The following is a 23,705-nucleotide window of genomic DNA, read 5'->3' on the forward strand; positions in this document are numbered from 1 at the left end:
ATACATCATTAAAACCTATCTCAACAAGCTGTTGAACATTTGAGAAAAATCCAATCCCATTTCTCTTTGAGGTTCGACTTTGTAAGCCCAATGGTTCCCACCTTGGCATTCCCATCTTATTTTGATGATTCCAATACACAAGTGATTTATATCACTAATGTGTTTGATTGTCTAAGTTGTAGATCATAATGGTGTTAAGACAAGATTGCTTGGATTGAGACCAAGAAGCTCTCATTAGACCACATTATGAAGGCCAAAGACATCGGAGATCCAAGGCTTGGAATGAAGACTTGAAGCTCAAATTGAAGATCAAAGTCATATTAGATTGTATAAGATCCAATCCTAGTTTAGGATTTTGAAAGGCATAAATTAAGTTAATCTCACACACCCTAAATGTTTAAGTGATTGTCCTTGTAGTGTTCCAACACTTTGGAACCCTCATAACAATCCCAACTTGGTGTAAAGTTGGAAGCCCAAGAAACAGAATTGGAAATCTGCTGCTGATAGGCTTCTCGGAACTCCGAGATTTGGTCCAGTAGAAATTTTCCAACTTCTGTTTGTATTCCCGGAACTCCAAGATTTTTTCTCGGAACTTCGAGACCTCTATAACGGGAAGAGTTTTGACCGTTGGAACTTTGCCAGATTTACGATAATGCCCCTCAAACGGTCATATTGTGTTTTCCTATATATATGGGTATTCTAATCTTCCCAATTACCAATCCTAACACTCAAAAACTTCATTTGAACATCCTAAGAGTGATCAAAGCTTGTTTATGCCTCTCATCCTCTAAGATTAAGATTTGGATCTTTAGGCTCAAATTTGTACATCTTCTTGCACTCTCTCTTATCTCATGCTCTTAATTTGCATTTGCACTTAGGATTTAACTTGTGTGCTTCAGTGTCATTCTTGATCTCTTAATCTTCCAAAATTGGGTTAGAAGTTTTCAAAAGATTAAAACTCATTAGCAACCTAATTTTACCTCCTCATAAGTTGCCGTACTAGGGACCACCCTTGGATTTTCAAACTTGAAATCAAAAGAAAAAACCTCTTTGAACCTGTATTTCTACATTTTATCAAGAGACACTCCATAGGGCTTTCTTTTGCTTATTTCTTTAGAGTGATTGTGAGCTACAAATGTTGTAATCAGCCTATTAAGAGGCATTGAGTGTTTTTTATTTTATTTGTTCTTCATTTAAGGTCTTCACTTCGGCCTGTTAAGAATTGTGAAGACATTGTGAGTGTCTCCTCTTCGGCCTGTTAAGAAAAGTGAAGACGTGTGAGGGTCTCCGATTCGGCCCGTTAACAGAGGTGAATCAGGTACGAGAGTGTGTCCCCTCGTCAAGGCTTCGTGTAAAAAGGTTTTGTTCCCTTTGGAGATGGAGGAGTCGGGTGTACGACTTCATTTTAGTGAAGATACCAAGGAGGAAAACTTGGAAGAGTGGAGTAGGTCTTGTGATAGACCGAACCACTATAAATCTTGTGCTTTGTGGATACTTACTCTCTCTCTCTTTCTTGCACGTGTGGTGATTGGTAATCTCTAAGCCTAACTTGTTTATGCTTTTAATGGAACAAAAGTTAGTAAATGCATTTGATTTAAATGTATAAAGCTTAATTACATTATAATATCTATTTGAACAAGGGTTAGTAAATGTGCATGATTAGAATGTCTAAACCCTGGCTTTGATTAATATGCCTATTTGAACAAGGGTTAGCATAATTAGTAATTAATTAGTGGATTAACTTTTAATCTCCCACCTAATTAAGCCTAAATTTCTAATGACCAATTCACCTCCCTCTTGGGTTGTCACACTTGCATTTCATTTAGTATTAGAGCTTAGGCTATTAAAGAGATTTTTAAGTTTAAAAATCTACAAGAGAAAAGATCTATGACAATCCAAATGGTTTTTGAGAAAGGCCGATCCACCCTAATTCCTCCATTCTTTGATGGAACGAATTATGGAGCTTGGAAAGCACAAATGCAAGCCTATCTCAAATCCATAGATCATAACATTTTAGATGTCATTAAAGAGAGAATTTCTTTTTCAAGGTGATGCACTGAACGTGATAACAAATTATTTTCCTTGAACTCGAAGGCAACGATTTTATTGTGTTGTAGTTTAACTCCAAACATTTTTGACAATATTTTAAATTGCATTAATGCAAAATATATTTGGACTTTATTAGAACACACTTTTGAGAAAAAAATATTTGTCTCTTTTCAAATGATAAAATTTCTTGTCAAAAAGAGACTTTACAAAAATCTTTTGCATATGAAAAGTCTTTCAAACATTTTATTTCCGATTTGGAAATTCAAATTGAAAGTCTAAAATTAGAGATAAATGAAAGTTTGAAAAGAAATGAGAAATTAAGTCAATTGAGTATATTTTTTATAAATAAAAATCTTGACTTATTTCAAAGATGTAATGCCTTTGAGAAAGAAATTAAAAGTCTTAAAAACACAAACATTGAATTTATGAAAAATATAAACATGTTTGTGGTAGATCTGGACATCACAGACTACAAGAACAAAAAGATAAGCATATTTGCTTAATTTCAAAGTCTTGTGATTCTATTTGTTCCACATCTTCCAATTATTATTCATGTACTTATTGTGGTAGATCTGGACATCACAAATCTGAGTATAAACTTATATTTGTGAAATCTAACAAATTCGTTTGGATAAGAACAGATACACTCCCACAAACAGACTTGGATGGAACCAAAGGGATTTAGGTTCCAAAGAATCCCATCTAAACTAATTAGTGAATGAGTTAGTTTAGGGATTGTGCTAAATTGTTATATCATTCACATTCATACTAGATAATTTAATTCATTGAATACTCTTTGTATCTAGTTTTCATCAGCTTAATTGATATATCTTGTTATCCTTAAGTATAGATACTGATATGTGTGATGTGTTTAACTTGAATGTATCTATATTCATATGTGCTTAAATGATCACATCTTTGTCTTGCTATAGTCTAAAAGTAATTCAATGATATCTTATCTTAGACTATATTTTTGTGCTTTATTGAATATCCTTTTTGAAAAGCCTATCTAAGCGCAAATCACTGTGGACCCCGATCCGAGAGAGACGGCGGGAGGACGGGCCCCCCACACTCAGTCTCACTGGATCATCCACGTGAATGGAGAGCTCTACCAATGAACTCTCGAAAGAAGTGCCTATCACAGCATGAGTGGCGATATAAAAGGTGAGATACCTCTCGATTCGGGGACTAGCCCAGATTCGAGGCGTACCTTAAACAAAGAAGAGTCGCCATCCAAGGAAGTGGGCCAAGGATCACATACTATGCTCTGTTGCAACGGATAACCAGAGATTATAAAAAGAGGGTTCGTGCCTGGTTATGAATTTGGAAGGTCTAAAGAGCACCTCATCCGCCCAAGTGTAAACACCTGGTCTCTTATGCCATTTATTTAATGATTTTGAAGAGTTTTGGGCAAAAGTTATATGAAATGAGAATCAATATCTCCGAGAAAACGTCTATCTAATCATGCATGTCTCGGAGATGAATAATAATCACACATAAAAGAAATGAAATAAGTGTCACCTAGGAATAGCTAGATTCTGAGTGACAAGCCTAAAGAGCTAGGTTATGAGTGTCATACCTAATTGGTGTCTGAGTTCTGATGTGCAAACGCATGCATGCTGCAGCTAAAGGTATAGGATCTGTACATGAAAGTAAGAAAACACAGCAAAACACACAACATAAATCAATTCTATTCATGACTAGACAAAACAAATCCTAAAACTCTAATGCAGGACTTGACTCGGACCAAGATGGCCGTCCATCCCAGCTGCTCTACGTATCCCGGCCTCGGGAAGAATCGGAGTCAACGTAGTTCGATGCCCTATTCTAACTACGATGCCTAACCATCTAGAACCGCTATCCTAGACTCGATTCCACTAGACTCGATTGATTTTTAAAGCTTTTTGTACGATTGCTTAAATTCGAGTGAATTGTAATTTTTAGGACTCTATATGCCCTAACTAATGCAAGTTGTTTAGCCTTAAGCTAATGCAGGTGGGCCCTACATCCTATGTGTATCTAGGATGTGCAACCTAATGAAAACCAATGGGCTGACTATATGCTTCCTAGTCTAGCCATCGGTTCGACTAAATGTCTAACCGATCGACTCGATGCCTCCTAACTCTAGGGACAGTTACACGACAGGACACACCATATCAATACAAATCAGGACCGACTCCTAACTCTAAAACACCCTAAATATCTAAGACAGACTCTTAACTCTAGGGGAAGATCTTTTTGAAGATTTTTTGTATTTTTGGAAGATTTGAAATGTTTATTTTTTAAAAGTTTGGCTGGACCTGGGATGTGGATCCCAAGCTGCACTACGTACCCTGTTGAAAGGGATCAAGCCAACGTAGTTCGGAAACAGATTTTCCTAACTACTCTCCTAAAGACTCAAGATTGTTGATATTTTCGATTTTTCAGATTTTATTTTTATTTTCAAGTGTTTTAGAAATATTTTTGTTGTTTTCAAGTATTTTTGAAATGTTTTTGTTGTTTTTGAGTGTTCTTGAAATGTTTTTTGTTGTTTTTTAGTGTTCTTGAAATGTTTTTGTTGTTTTCAAGTATTTTTGAAATGATTTTGTGGTTTTTGACACCAGAGAATAGAATCCTATCATCATAAGGGTAGGGTAGACTTCTGGAATCCCGCAAAGGTCGGACAGCATCCTATGCTTTGCGGGGGAAAAAGACAGAAACACGACTCTGCAAGGGTTGGACAGCATCCTATACCTTGCAAGAGCGGATAGAAGAACATGATCTGATGAAAGGTTGGATAAAATCCTAACCCGTATGATGATAGAATTTGATTCCTGAACAAGAGGACTGACTCTCTAGACTAAGGAAGGATTCCTATGCTAGTGGACTATCAAACCAAAATAAAGCTCACAAGTAATAAGGAAAAAAGAGACCCTGTGCATATTTGGCAAAGGAAAAACACCCAGCCGGGCCGGACAGCTGCCTAGCCCTAGGGTGCAACAAATGTGCAACCCAATACCCATAAGGGTAGGGGTATGCTGCCAAGCCGAGTAGGGTGTTCTCCCAAAACCAAACGACGCACAAAGAGAAGGTTTAGCAAGAGAATGAGACTGGGTAAGTCTCTTAGACACAGAGGTAGGATAGAGAAAAATGCTAGCAAGACTGGGCAAGTCTCCTAAGCATAAGGATGGGCTCCAAGTAACCTTATCATTGCCTAAACAATGATAAGAAAATGAGATAACTGACAGACCAAGTTGGTCTTCGACTAGAAGAGGGTTTAAGACCTGTGAGACTAGAGGTAGTCTCCTAGGGGTTGACTCAGGTTGATTCATTAATGAGACAATGCCTGTCTCCAAAGATTTGGATCTAAAAGACTAGGCAAGTCTTTTGAGAAAATGGAATGCTATTTGGACTGTGCAAGTCCCCCTAGAGATGGGCTTGAAATGACAAAGGAAAGAAACCTAAAAGACTTAAACAGTCTCATAAAATGAAGAAAAGATTAGAAATGAAAACATTACTAGGACTATGCAAGTCCTCTAAAATAATGGGCTCGGGATGACTCCTTCATAGCCCTTGCAATGAGAGGGGATTCTAGTATATAAAGAAAATTAACAGAAATCTATAAGACTGTGTTAGTCTATCGAGAAGAAAAGGCTACCAGATAATTGCAAATTCCATTCTATTCTTATAAAAATAAATCAAGTGCTAAGCAAAGAAGAATTTTCAATAAAAAAAAATCTATAGCAATCATAAAATGATAAACAACATTAATTAGTCCAGACCAGCCGCTGGATAGCCTAATAAAGTAAAAGAAAACAATATCAAACACTTCTATGCCCAACCACAAACACCACCCCAATATGGGGATGAAATCAGATGATGCTAAAGTAATCATCTGATATCATATACACATGATAATATTTCTATATCCCGCCTTGAAATCAGACAGTACTCATGTCGATAATATCGAATAGAGTAGTCATCTGATCTCCTTCTTCCTATTAAATAATTTATTTAAATAAAAAGGAATGAGTATAATAAGCTTTGAGATAATCTCACCTGAACAATCCATTTATTACCGTCTTCGAACCCTAACTCAAAGCTTAGTATGAAAGAGAAGTATTAAATTTATAAATACTGGACTATAGGCTTAATTTTGGAAATCCTTATCGAAATCTTCTCAAATTTTATTTCAAAGTACTCTTTGTTCAGTTTTTTTTATATATTTATCAAGACAAAGAAAAATGATTTTCTCTACATAAGACATAGCTTGTCTCCCTAAAAGGTTTGATTTTCTGTCGAGACATAGCCTGTCTCCTAAAAGAGGGCTCTAGATAGCTCTTTCATTACTCTTGCAATGAATGGGTTTCTAAACACTGAGTACATCGAAAAATAAGAGGGGAGTGCTACTTGGACCGAGCAAATCCCCTAAACATGGGCTTGGGCTATCGCCTTCATCGCCCTTGCGATGATATTCAAGGAAAGACAAATGACTAAGAAGGATATCTAAAAGACCAGAAACTCTCTATATAAGGAAAGAGAATGAAAAGAGTACTACCATAGCTAGGTAAGTCCCTCTAAAAGAATGGGCTTGGGCTAACGCCTTCATCGCCCTCCTCTCGAAGAAAGTATTCCGATGATCGATGGAATCCAAAATCTCGGAAAAGGTTTATGAAAGTATATGGAAAGGAAAAATAACCTCTAGGTTCAAAGCAACACCGAACAGAAATCGATATTAAACCTGAGAACCAAAACCAACTCTGATGAGATCAAAATGAAGTTCAAAGACTAAGAAAGAGTGAGTTCATTACAACTTTAGAGATAACAATGGGATACCAATTATCTAGAGAAGAAGAATATAATTTGAACCAAATACCTTGACACGGAAACTCAAACAAAATATGGGATTTTCACAGTAAATCTCCTAAAGAAACAGTTGCCTAAATTTCTTATATGCATAATAAATCTAAAGTAAAGCTCAAGTATAACAGACTTTACAGTTCTCCTCAAGACAGGAACACAAAGCATAGAACTAGTTTATAAATTTTTAAGAACCACTTACCTGCATTAAAGTTCCATACTAATATAATTATCAAGTTAACTTGTATATCGTTTGGAAATTTTACCGATTCAAGTATTTACAAGGAAAAGAACGAGCAAACACATATTCATATTGGAAACAGTAAGCTTATATCCCTGATTACATAAATCCAAACTAACCCTTTTAGAATCATTTTTAAACCAAGTGAAATGAGTAAACAGAAGATCAGAAACTTGAACACCAATCGTCAACCATGTTAAAAAAATTATTTTAGAAAGAAAATACAATACCTGAATCAATTTTATTTCTTTAACCAGTATTACCAAATGATCCCCAAAGATAAGCTCAAAAGAGAATTCGTTCCACTAATTATTCAGAATTTGTTTCAACCAAATCCACTCATTAGTAAGCCATTTAAATTACCATGTTCAACATAAAAATAAACCAATTCACCAAAGATCAGTATGAGGATTATTTTCTCAACAAACAACACTCTGACACATGGATGGTTATTTCAAACAATTTACGAAATACATTGATTCACCGACTACACCTTAAAGTGAAACAAATATACCATTTGAAATATAGATAAAGCTTTTTAGAATATATAAACCTATGTACGTTGGCCTAGCAACCTGAACCAAAGTGAAATTAACATGGATGTTCAAGCAGCTCTTTTAATAATTGACATCCTCATCAACAGTAACAAGTGGATACAATTAAAATATAAGTACAAACTACTTTTGAGTGATTATTAGAACTTGTTTGTGCTAACACTGTATTCCAGAGATACTGGTTATGCACTTCCATGTTTTAATAACCACACTAAACCCATTATTCCCTTTACTATTAACGGACAATTAGAATTATTCAAAGAAGAGTTCTATAATATTGATTATGAAAACTCAATTAACTCCATTTCAAAAAAATTTAGAAAGGAACAGAGTGGAATGAATTGGAATAACTAAGAGGACTGACCTTAAACATTTAACAGAAAAAGACTTATCAATAGCATTTCACTTCGGAAATAAAAGAGAACGAAAGAAATTCCACTATTTATAAAGGACATAAAGGGGGTAACCTAAACAGGACATATGCCTTCAAATAAACAGATTCCTAAGGAAACTAAACCTTACACTGACCTTATACACTCTCAAAATGAAGATCAAAACTCTAAAAGGCAGTGAAACATATCATCCCATGAAGGATGAATCTCCTTCCCCTCAGAAACTCCAACTCAACAAGACTTTGTAATTCAAATCGTGAAAGCATTTTCTTTAAAAAAACGGATTGAAGAAAGCATGAGTTTACAGAGCCTACAAATTTTATCAACATACTACTACATGTATAGTAACTTCTCATTTAAAGAAAACACCATTATGCTCAGTAAAAAGAATCATTCCATCTCAAACATCAACAAAAACACCATATAATTAAGAAATTAAAGAAAAGAAGAGAAGAAAAGTACCTCGATCGGGATTTCTATTTTCTCTTTTACTTCTTCAGTTTGATCTCCATCCTCAAATTTTCTCTGAACTTTCTACTCTCTATATCTCTCTCAATCTCCCGTTGATCTGTTGCTATTTTCTAAATGAAAATGAAGAAACCCTTATTGGAGATCCAATCCCCTCTACAAGCTCTCTACGCTCCTGTTGTTTCTCTATTCTTCTCTTGCGCTTTGCTTTCTTAGATAAAGAATCAATCGATTTTTGACGAGGAATTACAGAAACAGGAGCGGTGAATGAGGGTTTGGGGCTTTTGAAATAGGGTTTCTAGATATGAGACAAGGTTTAAAGAAGAAAATGAGATGATTCAATGGAGGAAGAGTAGGCCGGAGTATGACCGGAGATTGCCGGATGTTGATCGGAGATTGGCCGGAGAAGAAGGAAATGGTTAGGGTTTGAGGTGGTAGATCTAAGAGTTTTACAAAAATGAATCTGAGATTAGGATGCTCAAATCTTCAATCAAAGCTCAAGAAAATACGATCTGCTACAGGAATGAAGAGAATAAGATGATCAAAGTGTGGTACCCTGATCCCGCGAGAGGGGCGTGAGGCGCGAGCCGCCGCGCGCTCTCTCTTGGTCTCCCGTACCCACGCGATTGGCGTGTGCATTTAATTATTGATTTGAATTCGTCTTTCATGTGAACTTGGGATCACTAAGGCAATCCGAATTCCACACGAAAGAGACTGACAGAGTCGCCACCTAGATGTGGGATCTAGGACCCATAATTAACCAGAAATCTAGACTCGCTACCTGGTTACGAGAATGGAAGGTATGGGGAGTTATCCACCACATGCACCATTCCTGCCCGATAATCGGTCTTCGATTCCAAAAGCTAACTCTTTTAAATTTATTTTAAATGGCTCATTCAACTCTATGTTAATGTGCGAACTAAGTGACATGCATCCTATGATCTAATTTCAATGTGAATCCTAGATGTGTATCTTGATTTATTAATTTGTCTGGATTCATTCTAAGTGAAAGTTCTCCTAGAATTCTAATTTCATGGAAAGCCCTAAATGATTTGATTAAGCATTTACAAGAAAATTAATATCCAAAACACCACAATTTGTTGTGGTGCCGACTCGCGGGTGGTATGCCGTCAGACATCCAAGCTGCCTACGTACCCAAGCCTCACTGGGATCAGAGTCGACGTAGTTCGGTGCACCTAAGCTAAGCTACTTATGCCTAACTCAACTAGGACACCGACCTAGACGGGATTGACTGTTTCAACAGTTTTAGGAGAAGTTATTTAATTCAAGTTGAGGATTTTATTATCTTAGGATTTCATCTAAGATGCTATATGATTCTCATCTAAATGCAAATGGTCCCTTAGACTAATGCAGGTTTGCCTACATCCTAGTTTACTAGGCTTGTCCTAGGGAAAGAGTGGGTGACTAGTGTAACTAGACCTATGGCACGGTTGCTATACACAGCAAGCGTCCGTGATGAGGCTGGACTCCTAAAACCTAAGACTCCCTAAAACTTAGGACACGACACGACACCGGTGTTCCTAAATTGGGCTCTAAGGGTCCTTACGACGGAAACCATAATCCAATGGTTCCGAGAGACACGAGATGAATCGAGATGATGAATAGTGTGAGGGAATGGGAAAGATAGAGAAAGGTGCGACTGAACTTGGGAGTGCCAAATTGCCTACGTACCCCGTGATGGGGATCAAGCCACACGTAGTTCCACTGGGGAGGTTGCTTGGATTTTGGAAAACAGGATTGGTATTTGGATCAGGAATCGGGTTTGTATTTGAGCATTGGACTTGAGATTCAGAAACATTGATTTAGCAATGGGATTTTGGAATTGGGAATTTGCATCAAAGAATTGAGCATACAGGAATCATCAAGGGTTTGAATTTTGGGAATTCAAAATGGGCGGGCTTATGAGATTCGGCCAAATGGATTCAAACATGCGACTCAGATTGTGTTGGGATATGACTTGGTTAGGCAAAAGGGAGGAAGTTCTACTAGGTGTAAAAGGGCATTAGTAGAATAGGGGAATGACTCGGTTGTGACATGGAAGGCCGCAACTTGGTCGAATGCGACTCGGTTGCATTGGGATGGGTTGATTAAGGAATTGGATTGAGTCAACTAAGGGGAGAGTCCAATTAGTTAAAGAGGTTGAGCATACTCGACTAGAGAGTTGGGTCAACTCGACTAGGGAGGTTGGCTAGAGTTGACTCAGTTGAGCTGGGTTGGGATCCCACTTGGTTGGATTGTATTGGGGCGATTTGACTTAAGCTGCAGGTGGCCTGGCTGGGTTGGATTTAATGTAACCAAATTTATGGATAAATGGTGTGCCTCAGTGAGTGGACAAAGGTATGGCTTGGGTTGATGTGTGGCTATGGTTATAGGGTTTAAGGCTTATGGGTATGGGGTTTAGTGAGTCGGGTCTAAGTTAGGAGCAAACCCGAGACTAGCCATGGTCTAACCAGGAGAAAGCAGGGTACAAACCAGGGTGCGGACCAGGGTGCACCAGGGTGCGAACCAGCAGGGAACCAGGGTGCGAACCAGCAAGGGAACCAGGGTGCAACCAGCATCGAACCTGGGTGCAACCAGCAGCGAACCTGGGTGCAACCAGGGTCTAACCAGAGGCTAACCAGGGGGAACCAGGGTGTGAACCAGGGTGCGAACCAGCAGGGAACCAGGGTGCGAACCAGCAGGGGAACCTGGGTGCAACCAGCAGCGAACCTGGGTGCAACCAGGGTCTAACCAGAGGCTAACCAGGGGGAACCAGGGTGTGAACCAGGGTGCGAACCAGAGTACAACCAGGGGCTGGCCAGGGTGCGAACCAGGGTGCGAATTAGTAGGGAACCAGGGTGCGAACCAGCAGGGGAACCAGGGTGCGAACCAGCAGGGAACCAGGGTGCAACCAGCATCGAACCTGGGTGCAACCAGCAACGAACCTGGGTGCAACCAGGGTCTAACCAGAGGCTAACCAGGGGGAACCAGGGTGTGAACCATTAGGGAAAAATAAAAATGAAGATAAGATGGGTTAAGAGAAGAGGGAAACATGTATAACTTCAAAGTCTACCATCAAGAAGAATATGATTAAGGATTGATCCTAGATGCTTCCTAACATGGTTTTTCTTTTAAAGTAAAAGATATGCATGAAAGCAGACCCTACATAGAATTGAAATAAATGCCTACCTCTTTGAAAATCCACTTTGTGTTTGATTTTTCTTTGATGTTAATTCCTTGAAGATGATTCCTTGCTTGATAATGACTGCTTTTGATATATATCACCCAACGTATAAAATCACCCGATCCGGCAAGGATGGCCGAACCCTTGAAGAGATGAGGGAGAGGGATGAATTTTCTAAGAGAGGGATTCTTTTTCTTCTTTTCTCTTGGATGGTGGGATGAGAGGGTATTTATAGGAGAATGGGATAGGAGGTTAGGTGAGGTTAGGTGAGGTTAGGTAAGGTTAGGTGAGGTTAGGTAAGGTTAGGTGAGGTTAGGTGAGGTTAGGTGAGGTTAGGTGAGGTTTGGGTGGTTAGGATGAGAGGAGAGGTTAGGTGAGGTTAGGTGAGGTTTGGATGGTTAGGATGAGAGGAGAGGTTAGGTGGTTTTGGATGGTGAGACCCAGGTCAAGATCTGTCATTGATCTAACGATTTACGGAAATCGGGTCTCGGAATGGAATCAGGGTCCGGGCTATGAAGTGACCCTAGCTTATTTTGTCCCGATTGATGATCCGTAAAGTCAGATCAAGATATTAATGACCTAAAACATATAAATCAATGATAGAGGGGGTTCTCACATGGATTTAACACACTAAATTCACTAATCAGGGTATTTTTCAATTTTTCGGATCTAATCATCTCACCAGGTACATCTCTTTATCATTTTGTTTTTTTTCAAAAAATTTGAGGATGGATCAATATATTAGGTTATTGTTGGTTAAAGTAAAGCAAAATGTGGGTGTCTACAGATGCCCCTCTTTGGTAGAGACGACGTAGTCATCGAATACCAAAGTCAAAATGACAGAACCATTTTGCGTAGCTTTAATCGACAAAGGACCCCCTAAACACAATGCAACCTAATATAATGCAAGACCTTAGATGAAATCCTAGAATTGGAATGCAATAAAACAAACCCGCTGCGGTGCCGCTGGCAACGAGAGAAATGGGATACCATTTTCAAATGGATTTTCGGAGGGAAAGGAATATCGCTTTTGAACAGCTTCAGAGGAAATGAGACGTCATTTTCAAATGGTCTCAGAGAATAATGGATGACTTTTGAAAGATTCTTAATGAAAATGCAGCATCATTTTTGAATGGGCTTGGGCAAGATGAAATACCGTATTTATACGGATTCCAAGGAAATGAGACATCATAGTTGTATGATGTTCAAAGGGTATAAGAGACCATAGTTGTATGGATTCGAAGAGAATGAAATACCGTATTTGTACGGATTCCAAGGAAATGAGACATCATAGTTGTATGATGTTCAAAGGGGATAAGAGACCATAGTTGTATGGACTCGAAGAGAATGAAATACCGTATTTGTACGGATTCCAAGGAAATGAGACATCATAGTTGTATGATGTTCAAAGGGTATAAGAGACCATAGTTGTATGGACTCGAAGAGAATGAAATACCGTATTTGTACGGATTCCAAGGAAATGAGACATCATAGTTGTATGATGTTCAAAGGGTATAAGAGACCATAGTTGTATGGACTCGAAGAGAATGAAATACCGTATTTGTAAGGATTCCAAGGAAATGAGACATCATAGTTGTATGATGTTCAAAGGGGATAAGAGATCAAAGTTGTATGGACTCGAAGAGAATGAAATACCGTATTTGTACGGATTCCAAGGAAATGAGACATCATAGTTGTATGATGTTCAAAGAGGATAAGAGACCATAGTTGTATGGACTTGAAGAGAATGAAATACCGTATTTGTACGGATTCCAAGGAAATGAGACATCATAGTTGTATGATGTTCAAAGGGGATAAGAGACCATAGTTGTATGGACTCGAAGAGAATGAAATACCGTATTTGTACGGATTCCAAGGAAATGAGACATCATAGTTGTATGATGTTCAAAGGGTATAAGAGACCATAGTTGTATGGACTCGAAGAGAATGAAATACCGTATTTGTAAGGATTCCAAGGAAATGAGACATCATAGTTGTATGATGTTCAAAGGGGATAAGAGACCATAGTTGTATGGACTCGAAGAGAATGAAATACCGTATTTGTACGGATTCCAAGGAAATGAGACATCATAGATGTATGATGTTCAAAGAGGATAAGAGACCATAGTTGTATGGACTCGAAGAAAAGAGGCACCGTTCACAAACGGGCTCAAGGAGAAGACAAGACCATTCACAAATGGACTCGAGAAATGAGGCACCATTCACAAACGGGCTCAAGGAGGACGATACCATTCACAAATGGATTCGAGAAAAGAGGCGCCATTCACAAATGGGCTCAAGGAGAAGACGAGACCATTCACAAATGGACTCGAGAAATGAAGCACCTTTCACAAAAGGGCTCAAAGAGGACATGAGACCATTCACAAATGGACTCAGAGAATGAGACACCGTTCACAAACGGGTTCAAGGAGAAGACGAGACCATTCACAAATGGGCTCGAGAAATGAGGCACCGTTCACAAACGGGCTCAAAGAGGACACGAGACCATTCACAAATGGACTCAGAAAATGAGGCACCGTTCACAAACGGGCTCAAGGAGAAGATGAGACCATTCACAAATGGACTCAGAGAATGAGACACCGTTCACAAACGGGTTCAAGGAGAAGACGAGACCATTCACAAATGGACTCGAGAAATGAGGCACCTTTCACAAGAGGGCTCAAAGAGGACATGAGACCATTCACAAATGGACTCAGAAAATGAGACACCGTTCACAAACGGGTTCAAGGAGAAGACGAGACCATTCACCAATGGACTAGAGAAATGAGGCACCATTCACAAACGGGCTCAAGGAGGACATGAGACCATTCACAAATGGACTCAAAAAATGAGACACCGTTCACAAACGGGTTCAAGAAGAAGACGAGACCATTCACAAATGGACTCGAGAAATGAGGCGGCCCCCGTTCACAAACGGGCTCGAAGAATTTAGAGATTTTTTATGAACTTGAATTTGACGTAGAATTGGATTTGATGAATTTGAGGAATTTGAATTTGACGTAGAATTAGATTGTATGGACTCGAAGAGAATGGAATAGCGTATTTTTACGGAGTTCCAAAGAAATGAGTTATCTTATTTGTATGATGCTCAAAGGGAATAAGTGAACATTTTGAATGGACTTAGAAGAGAATGGAATACCATATTTTTACGGAGTTCCAAAGAAATGAGGTATCATATTTGTATGATGCTCAAAGAGAATAAGAAAACATTTTTGAATGGACTCAGAAGAGAATGGAATACCATATTTTTATGGAGTTCCAAAGAAATGAGGTATCATATTTGTATGATGCTCAAAGAGAATAAGAAAACATTTTTGAATGGACTCAGAAGAGAATGGAATACCGTATTTTTACGGAGTTCCAAGGAAATGAGGTATCATATTTGTATGATGCTCAAAGAGAATAAGAGAACATTTTTGAATGGACTCAGAAGAGAATGGAATACCGTATTTTTACGGAGTTCCAAGGAAATGAGGTATCATATTTGTATGATGCTCAAAGGGAATAAGAGAACATTTTGAATGGACTCAGAAGAGAATGGAATACCGTATTTTTACGGAGTTCCAAGGAAATGAGGTATCATATTTATATGATGCTCAAAGAGAATAAGAGAACATTTTTGAATGAACTCAGAATGAAATACCGTATTTGTACGGCTTCCAAGGAAATGAGACATCATATTTGTATGATGCTCAAAGAGAATAAGAGACCGTAGTTGTATGGACTCGAAGAGAATGGAACACCATATTTTTACGGAGTTCCAAGGAAATGAGACATCACATTTGTATGATGCTCAAAGAGAATAAGAGAACATTTTTGAATGAACTCAGAATGAAATACCGTATTTGTACGGCTTCCAAGGAAATGAGACATCATATTTGTATGATGCTCAAAGAGAATAAGAGACCATAGTTGTATGGACTCGAAATGAAATACCGTATTTGTACGGCTTCCAAGGAAATGAGGTATCATATTTGTATGATGCTCAAAGAGAATAAGAGAACATTTTTGAATGGACTCAGAACAGAATGGAATACCGTATTTTTACGGAGTTCCAAGGAAATGAGGTATCATATTTGTATGATGCTCAAAGAGAATAAGAGAACATTTTTGAATGGACTCAGAATGAAATACCGTATTTTTACGGCTTCAACTTCGGTTGAGATGAATTAATGAATTTGACAATGAAGAATTTGGAGATTTTTCATGAATTTGAATTTGACGTAGAATTGGATTTGATGAATTTGGGGAATTTGAATTTGACGTAGAATTAGATTTGATGAATTTTGGGAATTTGAATTTGACGTAGAATTGGATTTGATGAATTTTGGATTTTTTATTTTTTTTTGGATTTGATGAATTTTGGATTTTTTTTTTTTTTTGAACTCAATGAAATCGGGGATATTATAGATCGTGCCTGACAAAGATATCGGAAACTAGGACTTTGACGAATGATGAAACGGCAAACCTTAGGAACGAAGAACCATTACTAACAAGAATGGATCAGAAACACTTTTATGAAACTTCAACAAGATTTTTCTCAAAGAGACTGCTGGTCTTGTCTTTGGGGATTTGGATAACTGAAACCTTGAACAAGACACTTGAAATTGGTAATCTAGAACAACGGCTCTCTTGGATATAACCAAACTAACTGGAAGGAAATTCTGAATTTTAACGGTTCATCTTTCTGAGAAATTGGGTCGACCATCATTGCATCTGAAGCTCTTCCAAGCTTAAGATGCCTTCCTGGGGTATGACATTTTTATGGAAGCTGGGCTTTCTGATGTTTCTACTTCTGAATTCTTCTGAGTTGATCTTCTTTGAAATGTAGCTGTTTGACTAGATTCTCGAACTCTTTCAGGTACAATCGCAGGGAGCTGACGAGGTCGGGCCTCCTTCACCGAGACAGTTGCATCATTTGGACATATGGATGACGATTGACTCCTTTTAAAGAGAAAACTTAGATAAAAGACACTAGTCAAAGGATTGAGCAGCTCTGAAGGAGTGAACATAGAATGACAAAGATTGACTAACTACACAGACAGACACGGTAATGCTTCTGACTTAGTTAACATTTTATTTGGTAAGTCCATCCTTTCGAGGAATTTTTTTTCAATTGGTAAACACTGGACTTTTTCCTTAAAACAGTAATGCTTCAAGGATTTAATTACGACCCCTAAGATTGCTTAGCTTCAATGCCCCCAGTTTTGAGGATGTCATTTGAATTTGCTTGAACTTCGGTTGATCCTCAGTCTTGATACCGGCTGTAGCCTTCTTATAAATTTGCTTGAACTTCAGTTGATCTTCAGTCTTGATACCGGCTGTAGCCTTCTTATAATGATTCTCTTACCGTGACCAAGTCACCTCTTCAGGGTTTTTAACTTGGCGGACCGTGCTAGCCTTAACTTTTGCCTGAACCGCCCTTCTAGGTTTTCGATTCAGCAGGCTATCCCCTTAGCTTTTGCCTAAGCCGCCCTTTCGGGTTTTCAACTTAGCAGGGGAATGATCTTAAATTTTGCCTAAACCGCCCTTTCAGGTTTTCAGTCTAGCAGATCTTCAAACTCCATTTTTTTATTCATCATCATTTTTTTTCTTTTTGTGTTTCGGGACCTAGATCATTAGTTCTGAACACCGGAAGGACTTTATAGGTAGGATAGGGCTTTTCAAAGAATGGCTTAAGGTTCAACAAAGATTTCGACCGAACCTGTGAACATGTTGCCTACATATCCCAAGGTAGGAATCAGGTCGTGTGTAGTTTAGGGCGAATGCCCCTAGTTTGAAGATAGATTACTTGAAGGTTAATTGATTTTTCATTTTTCTTTTCTTTCTGGAATAATTGACTTCTCTTCTTTTGGAAGTTGTCCCTCTTTTTTCTGAAAGGATTGAATTTCTTTTTTTTTGGATCGATTGAATTGCTTTTCTTTTTTGAATTGACCGAACTCAGTTTAACCGAGCTGCCTACGTACCCCAGTGTAGGGATCAGGTCTCGCGTAGTTCGGGGCGAATGCCCCTAGTTTGATGGGTTTTCAAGAAAATTTCATTCAGGCTCAAAGGGTTTGCAAACAGGTATTTGTTTTGACATTGGGTTCTGATTTTGGGATTTATCGGCCAAAGGAGGCCTTTCGATGTTCAGATTGGGAGTCGATCTAGCTTACTAGAGTCCCTCTGGTACTGATTATTTATTTTTTATTATTTTTTTTTCTTTTTTTTTTTCGGAGTTTGACGGCATTTCCAGGTAAGAGATAATTGATCTTCTTCTTTCAAGATTCTAATACGCGATTTCGACTTTCATAGAGCGAAACTTGTTCTTTGACATCCTCCATCTATGGATTTGTAACTCTTGATATCCGATAATCACTTTTCAATGCTTGCTCTTGAACTTCTTATCTTGAATTTGTTGGCTTCATGCTATGAGTTTGAGAACCAAGGTTATTGATTGGAAATATGAAAGTTGTTTCCACTCCATGCCCCTTGCATAGCATATGATATTCACTTCATTCTTTCTTGAACCTTCTATCTGGGTCTTTCTCTTGGCATTAATGGTAACGCTTACCGGACCATCTTTTTATCCTCAAAATGGGTTTACCAACTCTTCACACTCTTTAGAGGGTAATGTATTTTCAATCGGCATTTACTGGATCAAGGTTTCAGTGCCAGTGTTTACCACTTCAATTTCATCTTTGAAAGGCTGAGATTGGCGCTCCTCCTCTTGTTCAAGTAATCGTTGTGACTCAAGTGGAGTTTCGTCAATTTTGTCCTCATTTGAGGAGGGAGTCTTATTTTAAGATCAGAAGCACACTTAAGAAACGGACACAAGTGAATTATTGGGACTTCCAATTTCATTTAAAGAGAAAGTTCTTACATCTGACAACCTATTCTGAACATGCTCAGGATTCACGACCCTAAAATAGAAAAATCAAAAGATAACTTGCCTGGACTAGGCATTGACCTTGAATTGTAAGACCGGACTCAACAATTGTACTGACCATGGTGACTGACTCAACATAAAATAGTAAATGACTAAAACTTTAACTGCTGCAACTGTCTAGCTTCGGAGGCTCGGCGAAAGCTGGCTCACAAGTAGTTGGGACAATAGAATGAATCCTAAAGGACCAAGACATGACAATGATGACAGATTCGCATAGGGGAATGCCCTTAGTTCAAGGATTATGAGAGTAAACTCTGAAGGATTTAGCAGAAATATTCTTGAAAAAGGTTGCCCTTAGAGGAGGAAGAGACCAAGGGTACAGGCAAGATTGGATCATCAAGATTGCACGATCAAATGATTGAGACACAATTTCTGCCAATGAAGACACAATCGAATCCCACAAGAGACGAATGATAAACACATGATCAAAATGTGAGATTGCATAGGACTATTTTCAACGGATAGATCATGAATGACTAATCCTATGAGATCTTTGGAAATGATGGGATTTATATCCTAACCCCAAAGAAAAAGTTTTTAGTCTTCGCACATTTTAACAGTGTTACCTGAAGGCATCAACCCTAATCCTAATCTAGCGGAGTGGAGAGAGGATCTCGACTCATGACTTTGTTTGTGTACCTAGGACCGATCGTAGCCATTGGAAGATGGACTACGGCCTAATCTAGACACAAATGGGTAAGATATCCTAAACTAGGCTCACACATGTGGTGCACATGTGTTCGTATACTGCATGCATGTGTGGGTTAATCTAGGGGTAAGGCCAAGAGTCCCCTTAGCGCGAATCCATGTTCGATATACTGTACCAGTGTCCGGCGTATCAGTACGTGAACAAGAGATCCGTTTACGTACCATAAAGGTACTAGGCTAAGGGTGGAATGCTTCTCTAGCACAGAGGCACCAGGTGATGAAATCCCAGTCAACCATGCTAGATAACACTCCGGGTTCCTAAAATAGGACGTGTGTGCACGTGAGATGCAAGAGTTTAGATGCAAGTGATGTAAGTGTGTGCAATATGTTTGCGCAATCTATGATGCCCTCAGGTTTTGTTAGGTTAAGTTCGAGTAAAATGTGATGAGAAAATAAAACAAGACAAACTAATCTAACAAGTATAGAGTTTTTATGAGCCAGTTAAATTAAATTCAAATGAATTATCTTTTGAAATTTTAATGAAGTTAGGTGGTCCCCAGCAGAGTCGCCAGACTGTGGTACCCTGATCCCGCGAGAGGGGCGTGGGGCGCGAGCCGCCGCGCGCTCTCTCTTGGTCTCCCGTACCCACGCGATTGGCGTGTGCATTTAATTATTGATTTGAATTCGTCTTTCATGTGAACTTGGGATCACTAAGGCAATCCGAATTCCACACGAAAGAGACTGACAGAGTCGCCACCTAGATGTGGGATCTAGGACCCATAATTAACCAGAAATCTAGACTCGCTACCTGGTTACGAGAATGGAAGGTATGGGGAGTTATCCACCACATGCACCATTCCTGCCCGATAATCGGTCTTCGATTCCAAAAGCTAACTCTTTTAAATTTATTTTAAATGGCTCATTCAACTCTATGTTAATGTGCGAACTAAGTGACATGCATCCTATGATCTAATTTCAATGTGAATCCTAGATGTGTATCTTGATTTATTAATTTGTCTGGATTCATTCTAAGTGAAAGTTCTCCTAGAATTCTAATTTCATGGAAAGCCCTAAATGATTTGATTAAGCATTTACAAGAAAATTAATATCCAAAACACCACAATTTGTTGTGGTGCCGACTCGCGGGTGGTATGCCGTCAGACATCCAAGCTGCCTACGTACCCAAGCCTCACTGGGATCAGAGTCGACGTAGTTCGGTGCACCTAAGCTAAGCTACTTATGCCTAACTCAACTAGGACACCGACCTAGACGGGATTGACTGTTTCAACAGTTTTAGGAGAAGTTATTTAATTCAAGTTGAGGATTTTATTATCTTAGGATTTCATCTAAGATGCTATATGATTCTCATCTAAATGCAAATGGTCCCTTAGACTAATGCAGGTTTGCCTACATCCTAGTTTACTAGGCTTGTCCTAGGGAAAGAGTGGGTGACTAGTGTAACTAGACCTATGGCACGGTTGCTATACACAGCAAGCGTCCGTGATGAGGCTGGACTCCTAAAACCTAAGACTCCCTAAAACTTAGGACACGACACGACACCGGTGTTCCTAAATTGGGCTCTAAGGGTCCTTACGACGGAAACCATAATCCAATGGTTCCGAGAGACACGAGATGAATCGAGATGATGAATAGTGTGAGGGAATGGGAAAGATAGAGAAAGGTGCGACTGAACTTGGGAGTGCCAAATTGCCTACGTACCCCGTGATGGGGATCAAGCCACACGTAGTTCCACTGGGGAGGTTGCTTGGATTTTGGAAAACAGGATTGGTATTTGGATCAGGAATCGGGTTTGTATTTGAGCATTGGACTTGAGATTCAGAAACATTGATTTAGCAATGGGATTTTGGAATTGGGAATTTGCATCAAAGAATTGAGCATACAGGAATCATCAAGGGTTTGAATTTTGGGAATTCAAAATGGGCGGGCTTATGAGATTCGGCCAAATGGATTCAAACATGCGACTCAGATTGTGTTGGGATATGACTTGGTTAGGCAAAAGGGAGGAAGTTCTACTAGGTGTAAAAGGGCATTAGTAGAATAGGGGAATGACTCGGTTGTGACATGGAAGGCCGCAACTTGGTCGAATGCGACTCGGTTGCATTGGGATGGGTTGATTAAGGAATTGGATTGAGTCAACTAAGGGGAGAGTCCAATTAGTTAAAGAGGTTGAGCATACTCGACTAGAGAGTTGGGTCAACTCGACTAGGGAGGTTGGCTAGAGTTGACTCAGTTGAGCTGGGTTGGGATCCCACTTGGTTGGATTGTATTGGGGCGATTTGACTTAAGCTGCAGGTGGCCTGGCTGGGTTGGATTTAATGTAACCAAATTTATGGATAAATGGTGTGCCTCAGTGAGTGGACAAAGGTATGGCTTGGGTTGATGTGTGGCTATGGTTATAGGGTTTAAGGCTTATGGGTATGGGGTTTAGTGAGTCGGGTCTAAGTTAGGAGCAAACCCGAGACTAGCCATGGTCTAACCAGGAGAAAGCAGGGTACAAACCAGGGTGCGGACCAGGGTGCACCAGGGTGCGAACCAGCAGGGAACCAGGGTGCGAACCAGCAAGGGAACCAGGGTGCAACCAGCATCGAACCTGGGTGCAACCAGCAGCGAACCTGGGTGCAACCAGGGTCTAACCAGAGGCTAACCAGGGGGAACCAGGGTGTGAACCAGGGTGCGAACCAGCAGGGAACCAGGGTGCGAACCAGCAGGGGAACCTGGGTGCAACCAGCAGCGAACCTGGGTGCAACCAGGGTCTAACCAGAGGCTAACCAGGGGGAACCAGGGTGTGAACCAGGGTGCGAACCAGAGTACAACCAGGGGCTGGCCAGGGTGCGAACCAGGGTGCGAATTAGTAGGGAACCAGGGTGCGAACCAGCAGGGGAACCAGGGTGCGAACCAGCAGGGAACCAGGGTGCAACCAGCATCGAACCTGGGTGCAACCAGCAACGAACCTGGGTGCAACCAGGGTCTAACCAGAGGCTAACCAGGGGGAACCAGGGTGTGAACCATTAGGGAAAAATAAAAATGAAGATAAGATGGGTTAAGAGAAGAGGGAAACATGTATAACTTCAAAGTCTACCATCAAGAAGAATATGATTAAGGATTGATCCTAGATGCTTCCTAACATGGTTTTTCTTTTAAAGTAAAAGATATGCATGAAAGCAGACCCTACATAGAATTGAAATAAATGCCTACCTCTTTGAAAATCCACTTTGTGTTTGATTTTTCTTTGATGTTAATTCCTTGAAGATGATTCCTTGCTTGATAATGACTGCTTTTGATATATATCACCCAACGTATAAAATCACCCGATCCGGCAAGGATGGCCGAACCCTTGAAGAGATGAGGGAGAGGGATGAATTTTCTAAGAGAGGGATTCTTTTTCTTCTTTTCTCTTGGATGGTGGGATGAGAGGGTATTTATAGGAGAATGGGATAGGAGGTTAGGTGAGGTTAGGTGAGGTTAGGTAAGGTTAGGTGAGGTTAGGTAAGGTTAGGTGAGGTTAGGTGAGGTTAGGTGAGGTTAGGTGAGGTTTGGGTGGTTAGGATGAGAGGAGAGGTTAGGTGAGGTTAGGTGAGGTTTGGATGGTTAGGATGAGAGGAGAGGTTAGGTGGTTTTGGATGGTGAGACCCAGGTCAAGATCTGTCATTGATCTAACGATTTACGGAAATCGGGTCTCGGAATGGAATCAGGGTCCGGGCTATGAAGTGACCCTAGCTTATTTTGTCCCGATTGATGATCCGTAAAGTCAGATCAAGATATTAATGACCTAAAACATATAAATCAATGATAGAGGGGGTTCTCACATGGATTTAACACACTAAATTCACTAATCAGGGTATTTTTCAATTTTTCGGATCTAATCATCTCACCAGGTACATCTCTTTATCATTTTGTTTTTTTTCAAAAAATTTGAGGATGGATCAATATATTAGGTTATTGTTGGTTAAAGTAAAGCAAAATGTGGGTGTCTACACAAAGTAAAAATCCGACCAGAAAGTTTGTCGGAGACTCGCTGGAAAAATTGAGCTTCGATCGGAGAAGATTAGGGTTTAGGATGTAACTCTAGGGTTCTAAAATGAAGATCTAGGATTTTAACGAGTATAGAAGTAAAGGGGAGGTGAAGGAGGTGATGCAGAAAAACTCCGGCGGTCGGATCTTGCCGGAGAAGAAAAAAAAATCGAAAAAAGCATGGGTTAGGGTTTGAAAAAAATGGGGATCTCTCTCTGCGAATTTTTTTCTCCTTTCTTCCTTTCGGATTTTTCTTTTTTTCTTGAAAAAAATGAGATAAAACCAGATTTATAAGCATTTTCAGGTGAGGATATTGGCACTACCATTTCTGATTGGCGCGCGGTTGCTC

The 23,705-nt window shown here is 39.5% G+C and overlaps 1 long non-coding RNA gene across 1 annotated transcript; it reads right to left on the reverse strand.

Moving 5' to 3' along the window:
- Positions 1-15,855: 15,855 nt before the first annotated feature.
- On the reverse strand, positions 15,856-23,306 carry LOC143886434 (uncharacterized). The gene is made up of 2 exons (XR_013253821.1): positions 22,541-23,306; positions 15,856-22,324 (listed from the first exon to the last, which is right to left on the reverse strand). It is a non-coding gene; the product is annotated as an uncharacterized LOC143886434 (long non-coding RNA).
- Between the last annotated feature and the right edge of the window lie 399 nt (positions 23,307-23,705).

The sequence above is a fragment of the Tasmannia lanceolata genome, unplaced genomic scaffold (genome assembly GCF_043159265.1).
Source record: "Tasmannia lanceolata isolate RefF3 unplaced genomic scaffold, GAP_Taslan_0.1 ptg000011l, whole genome shotgun sequence".
In the NCBI taxonomy this organism is placed as follows: Eukaryota; Viridiplantae; Streptophyta; class Magnoliopsida; order Canellales; family Winteraceae; genus Tasmannia; species Tasmannia lanceolata.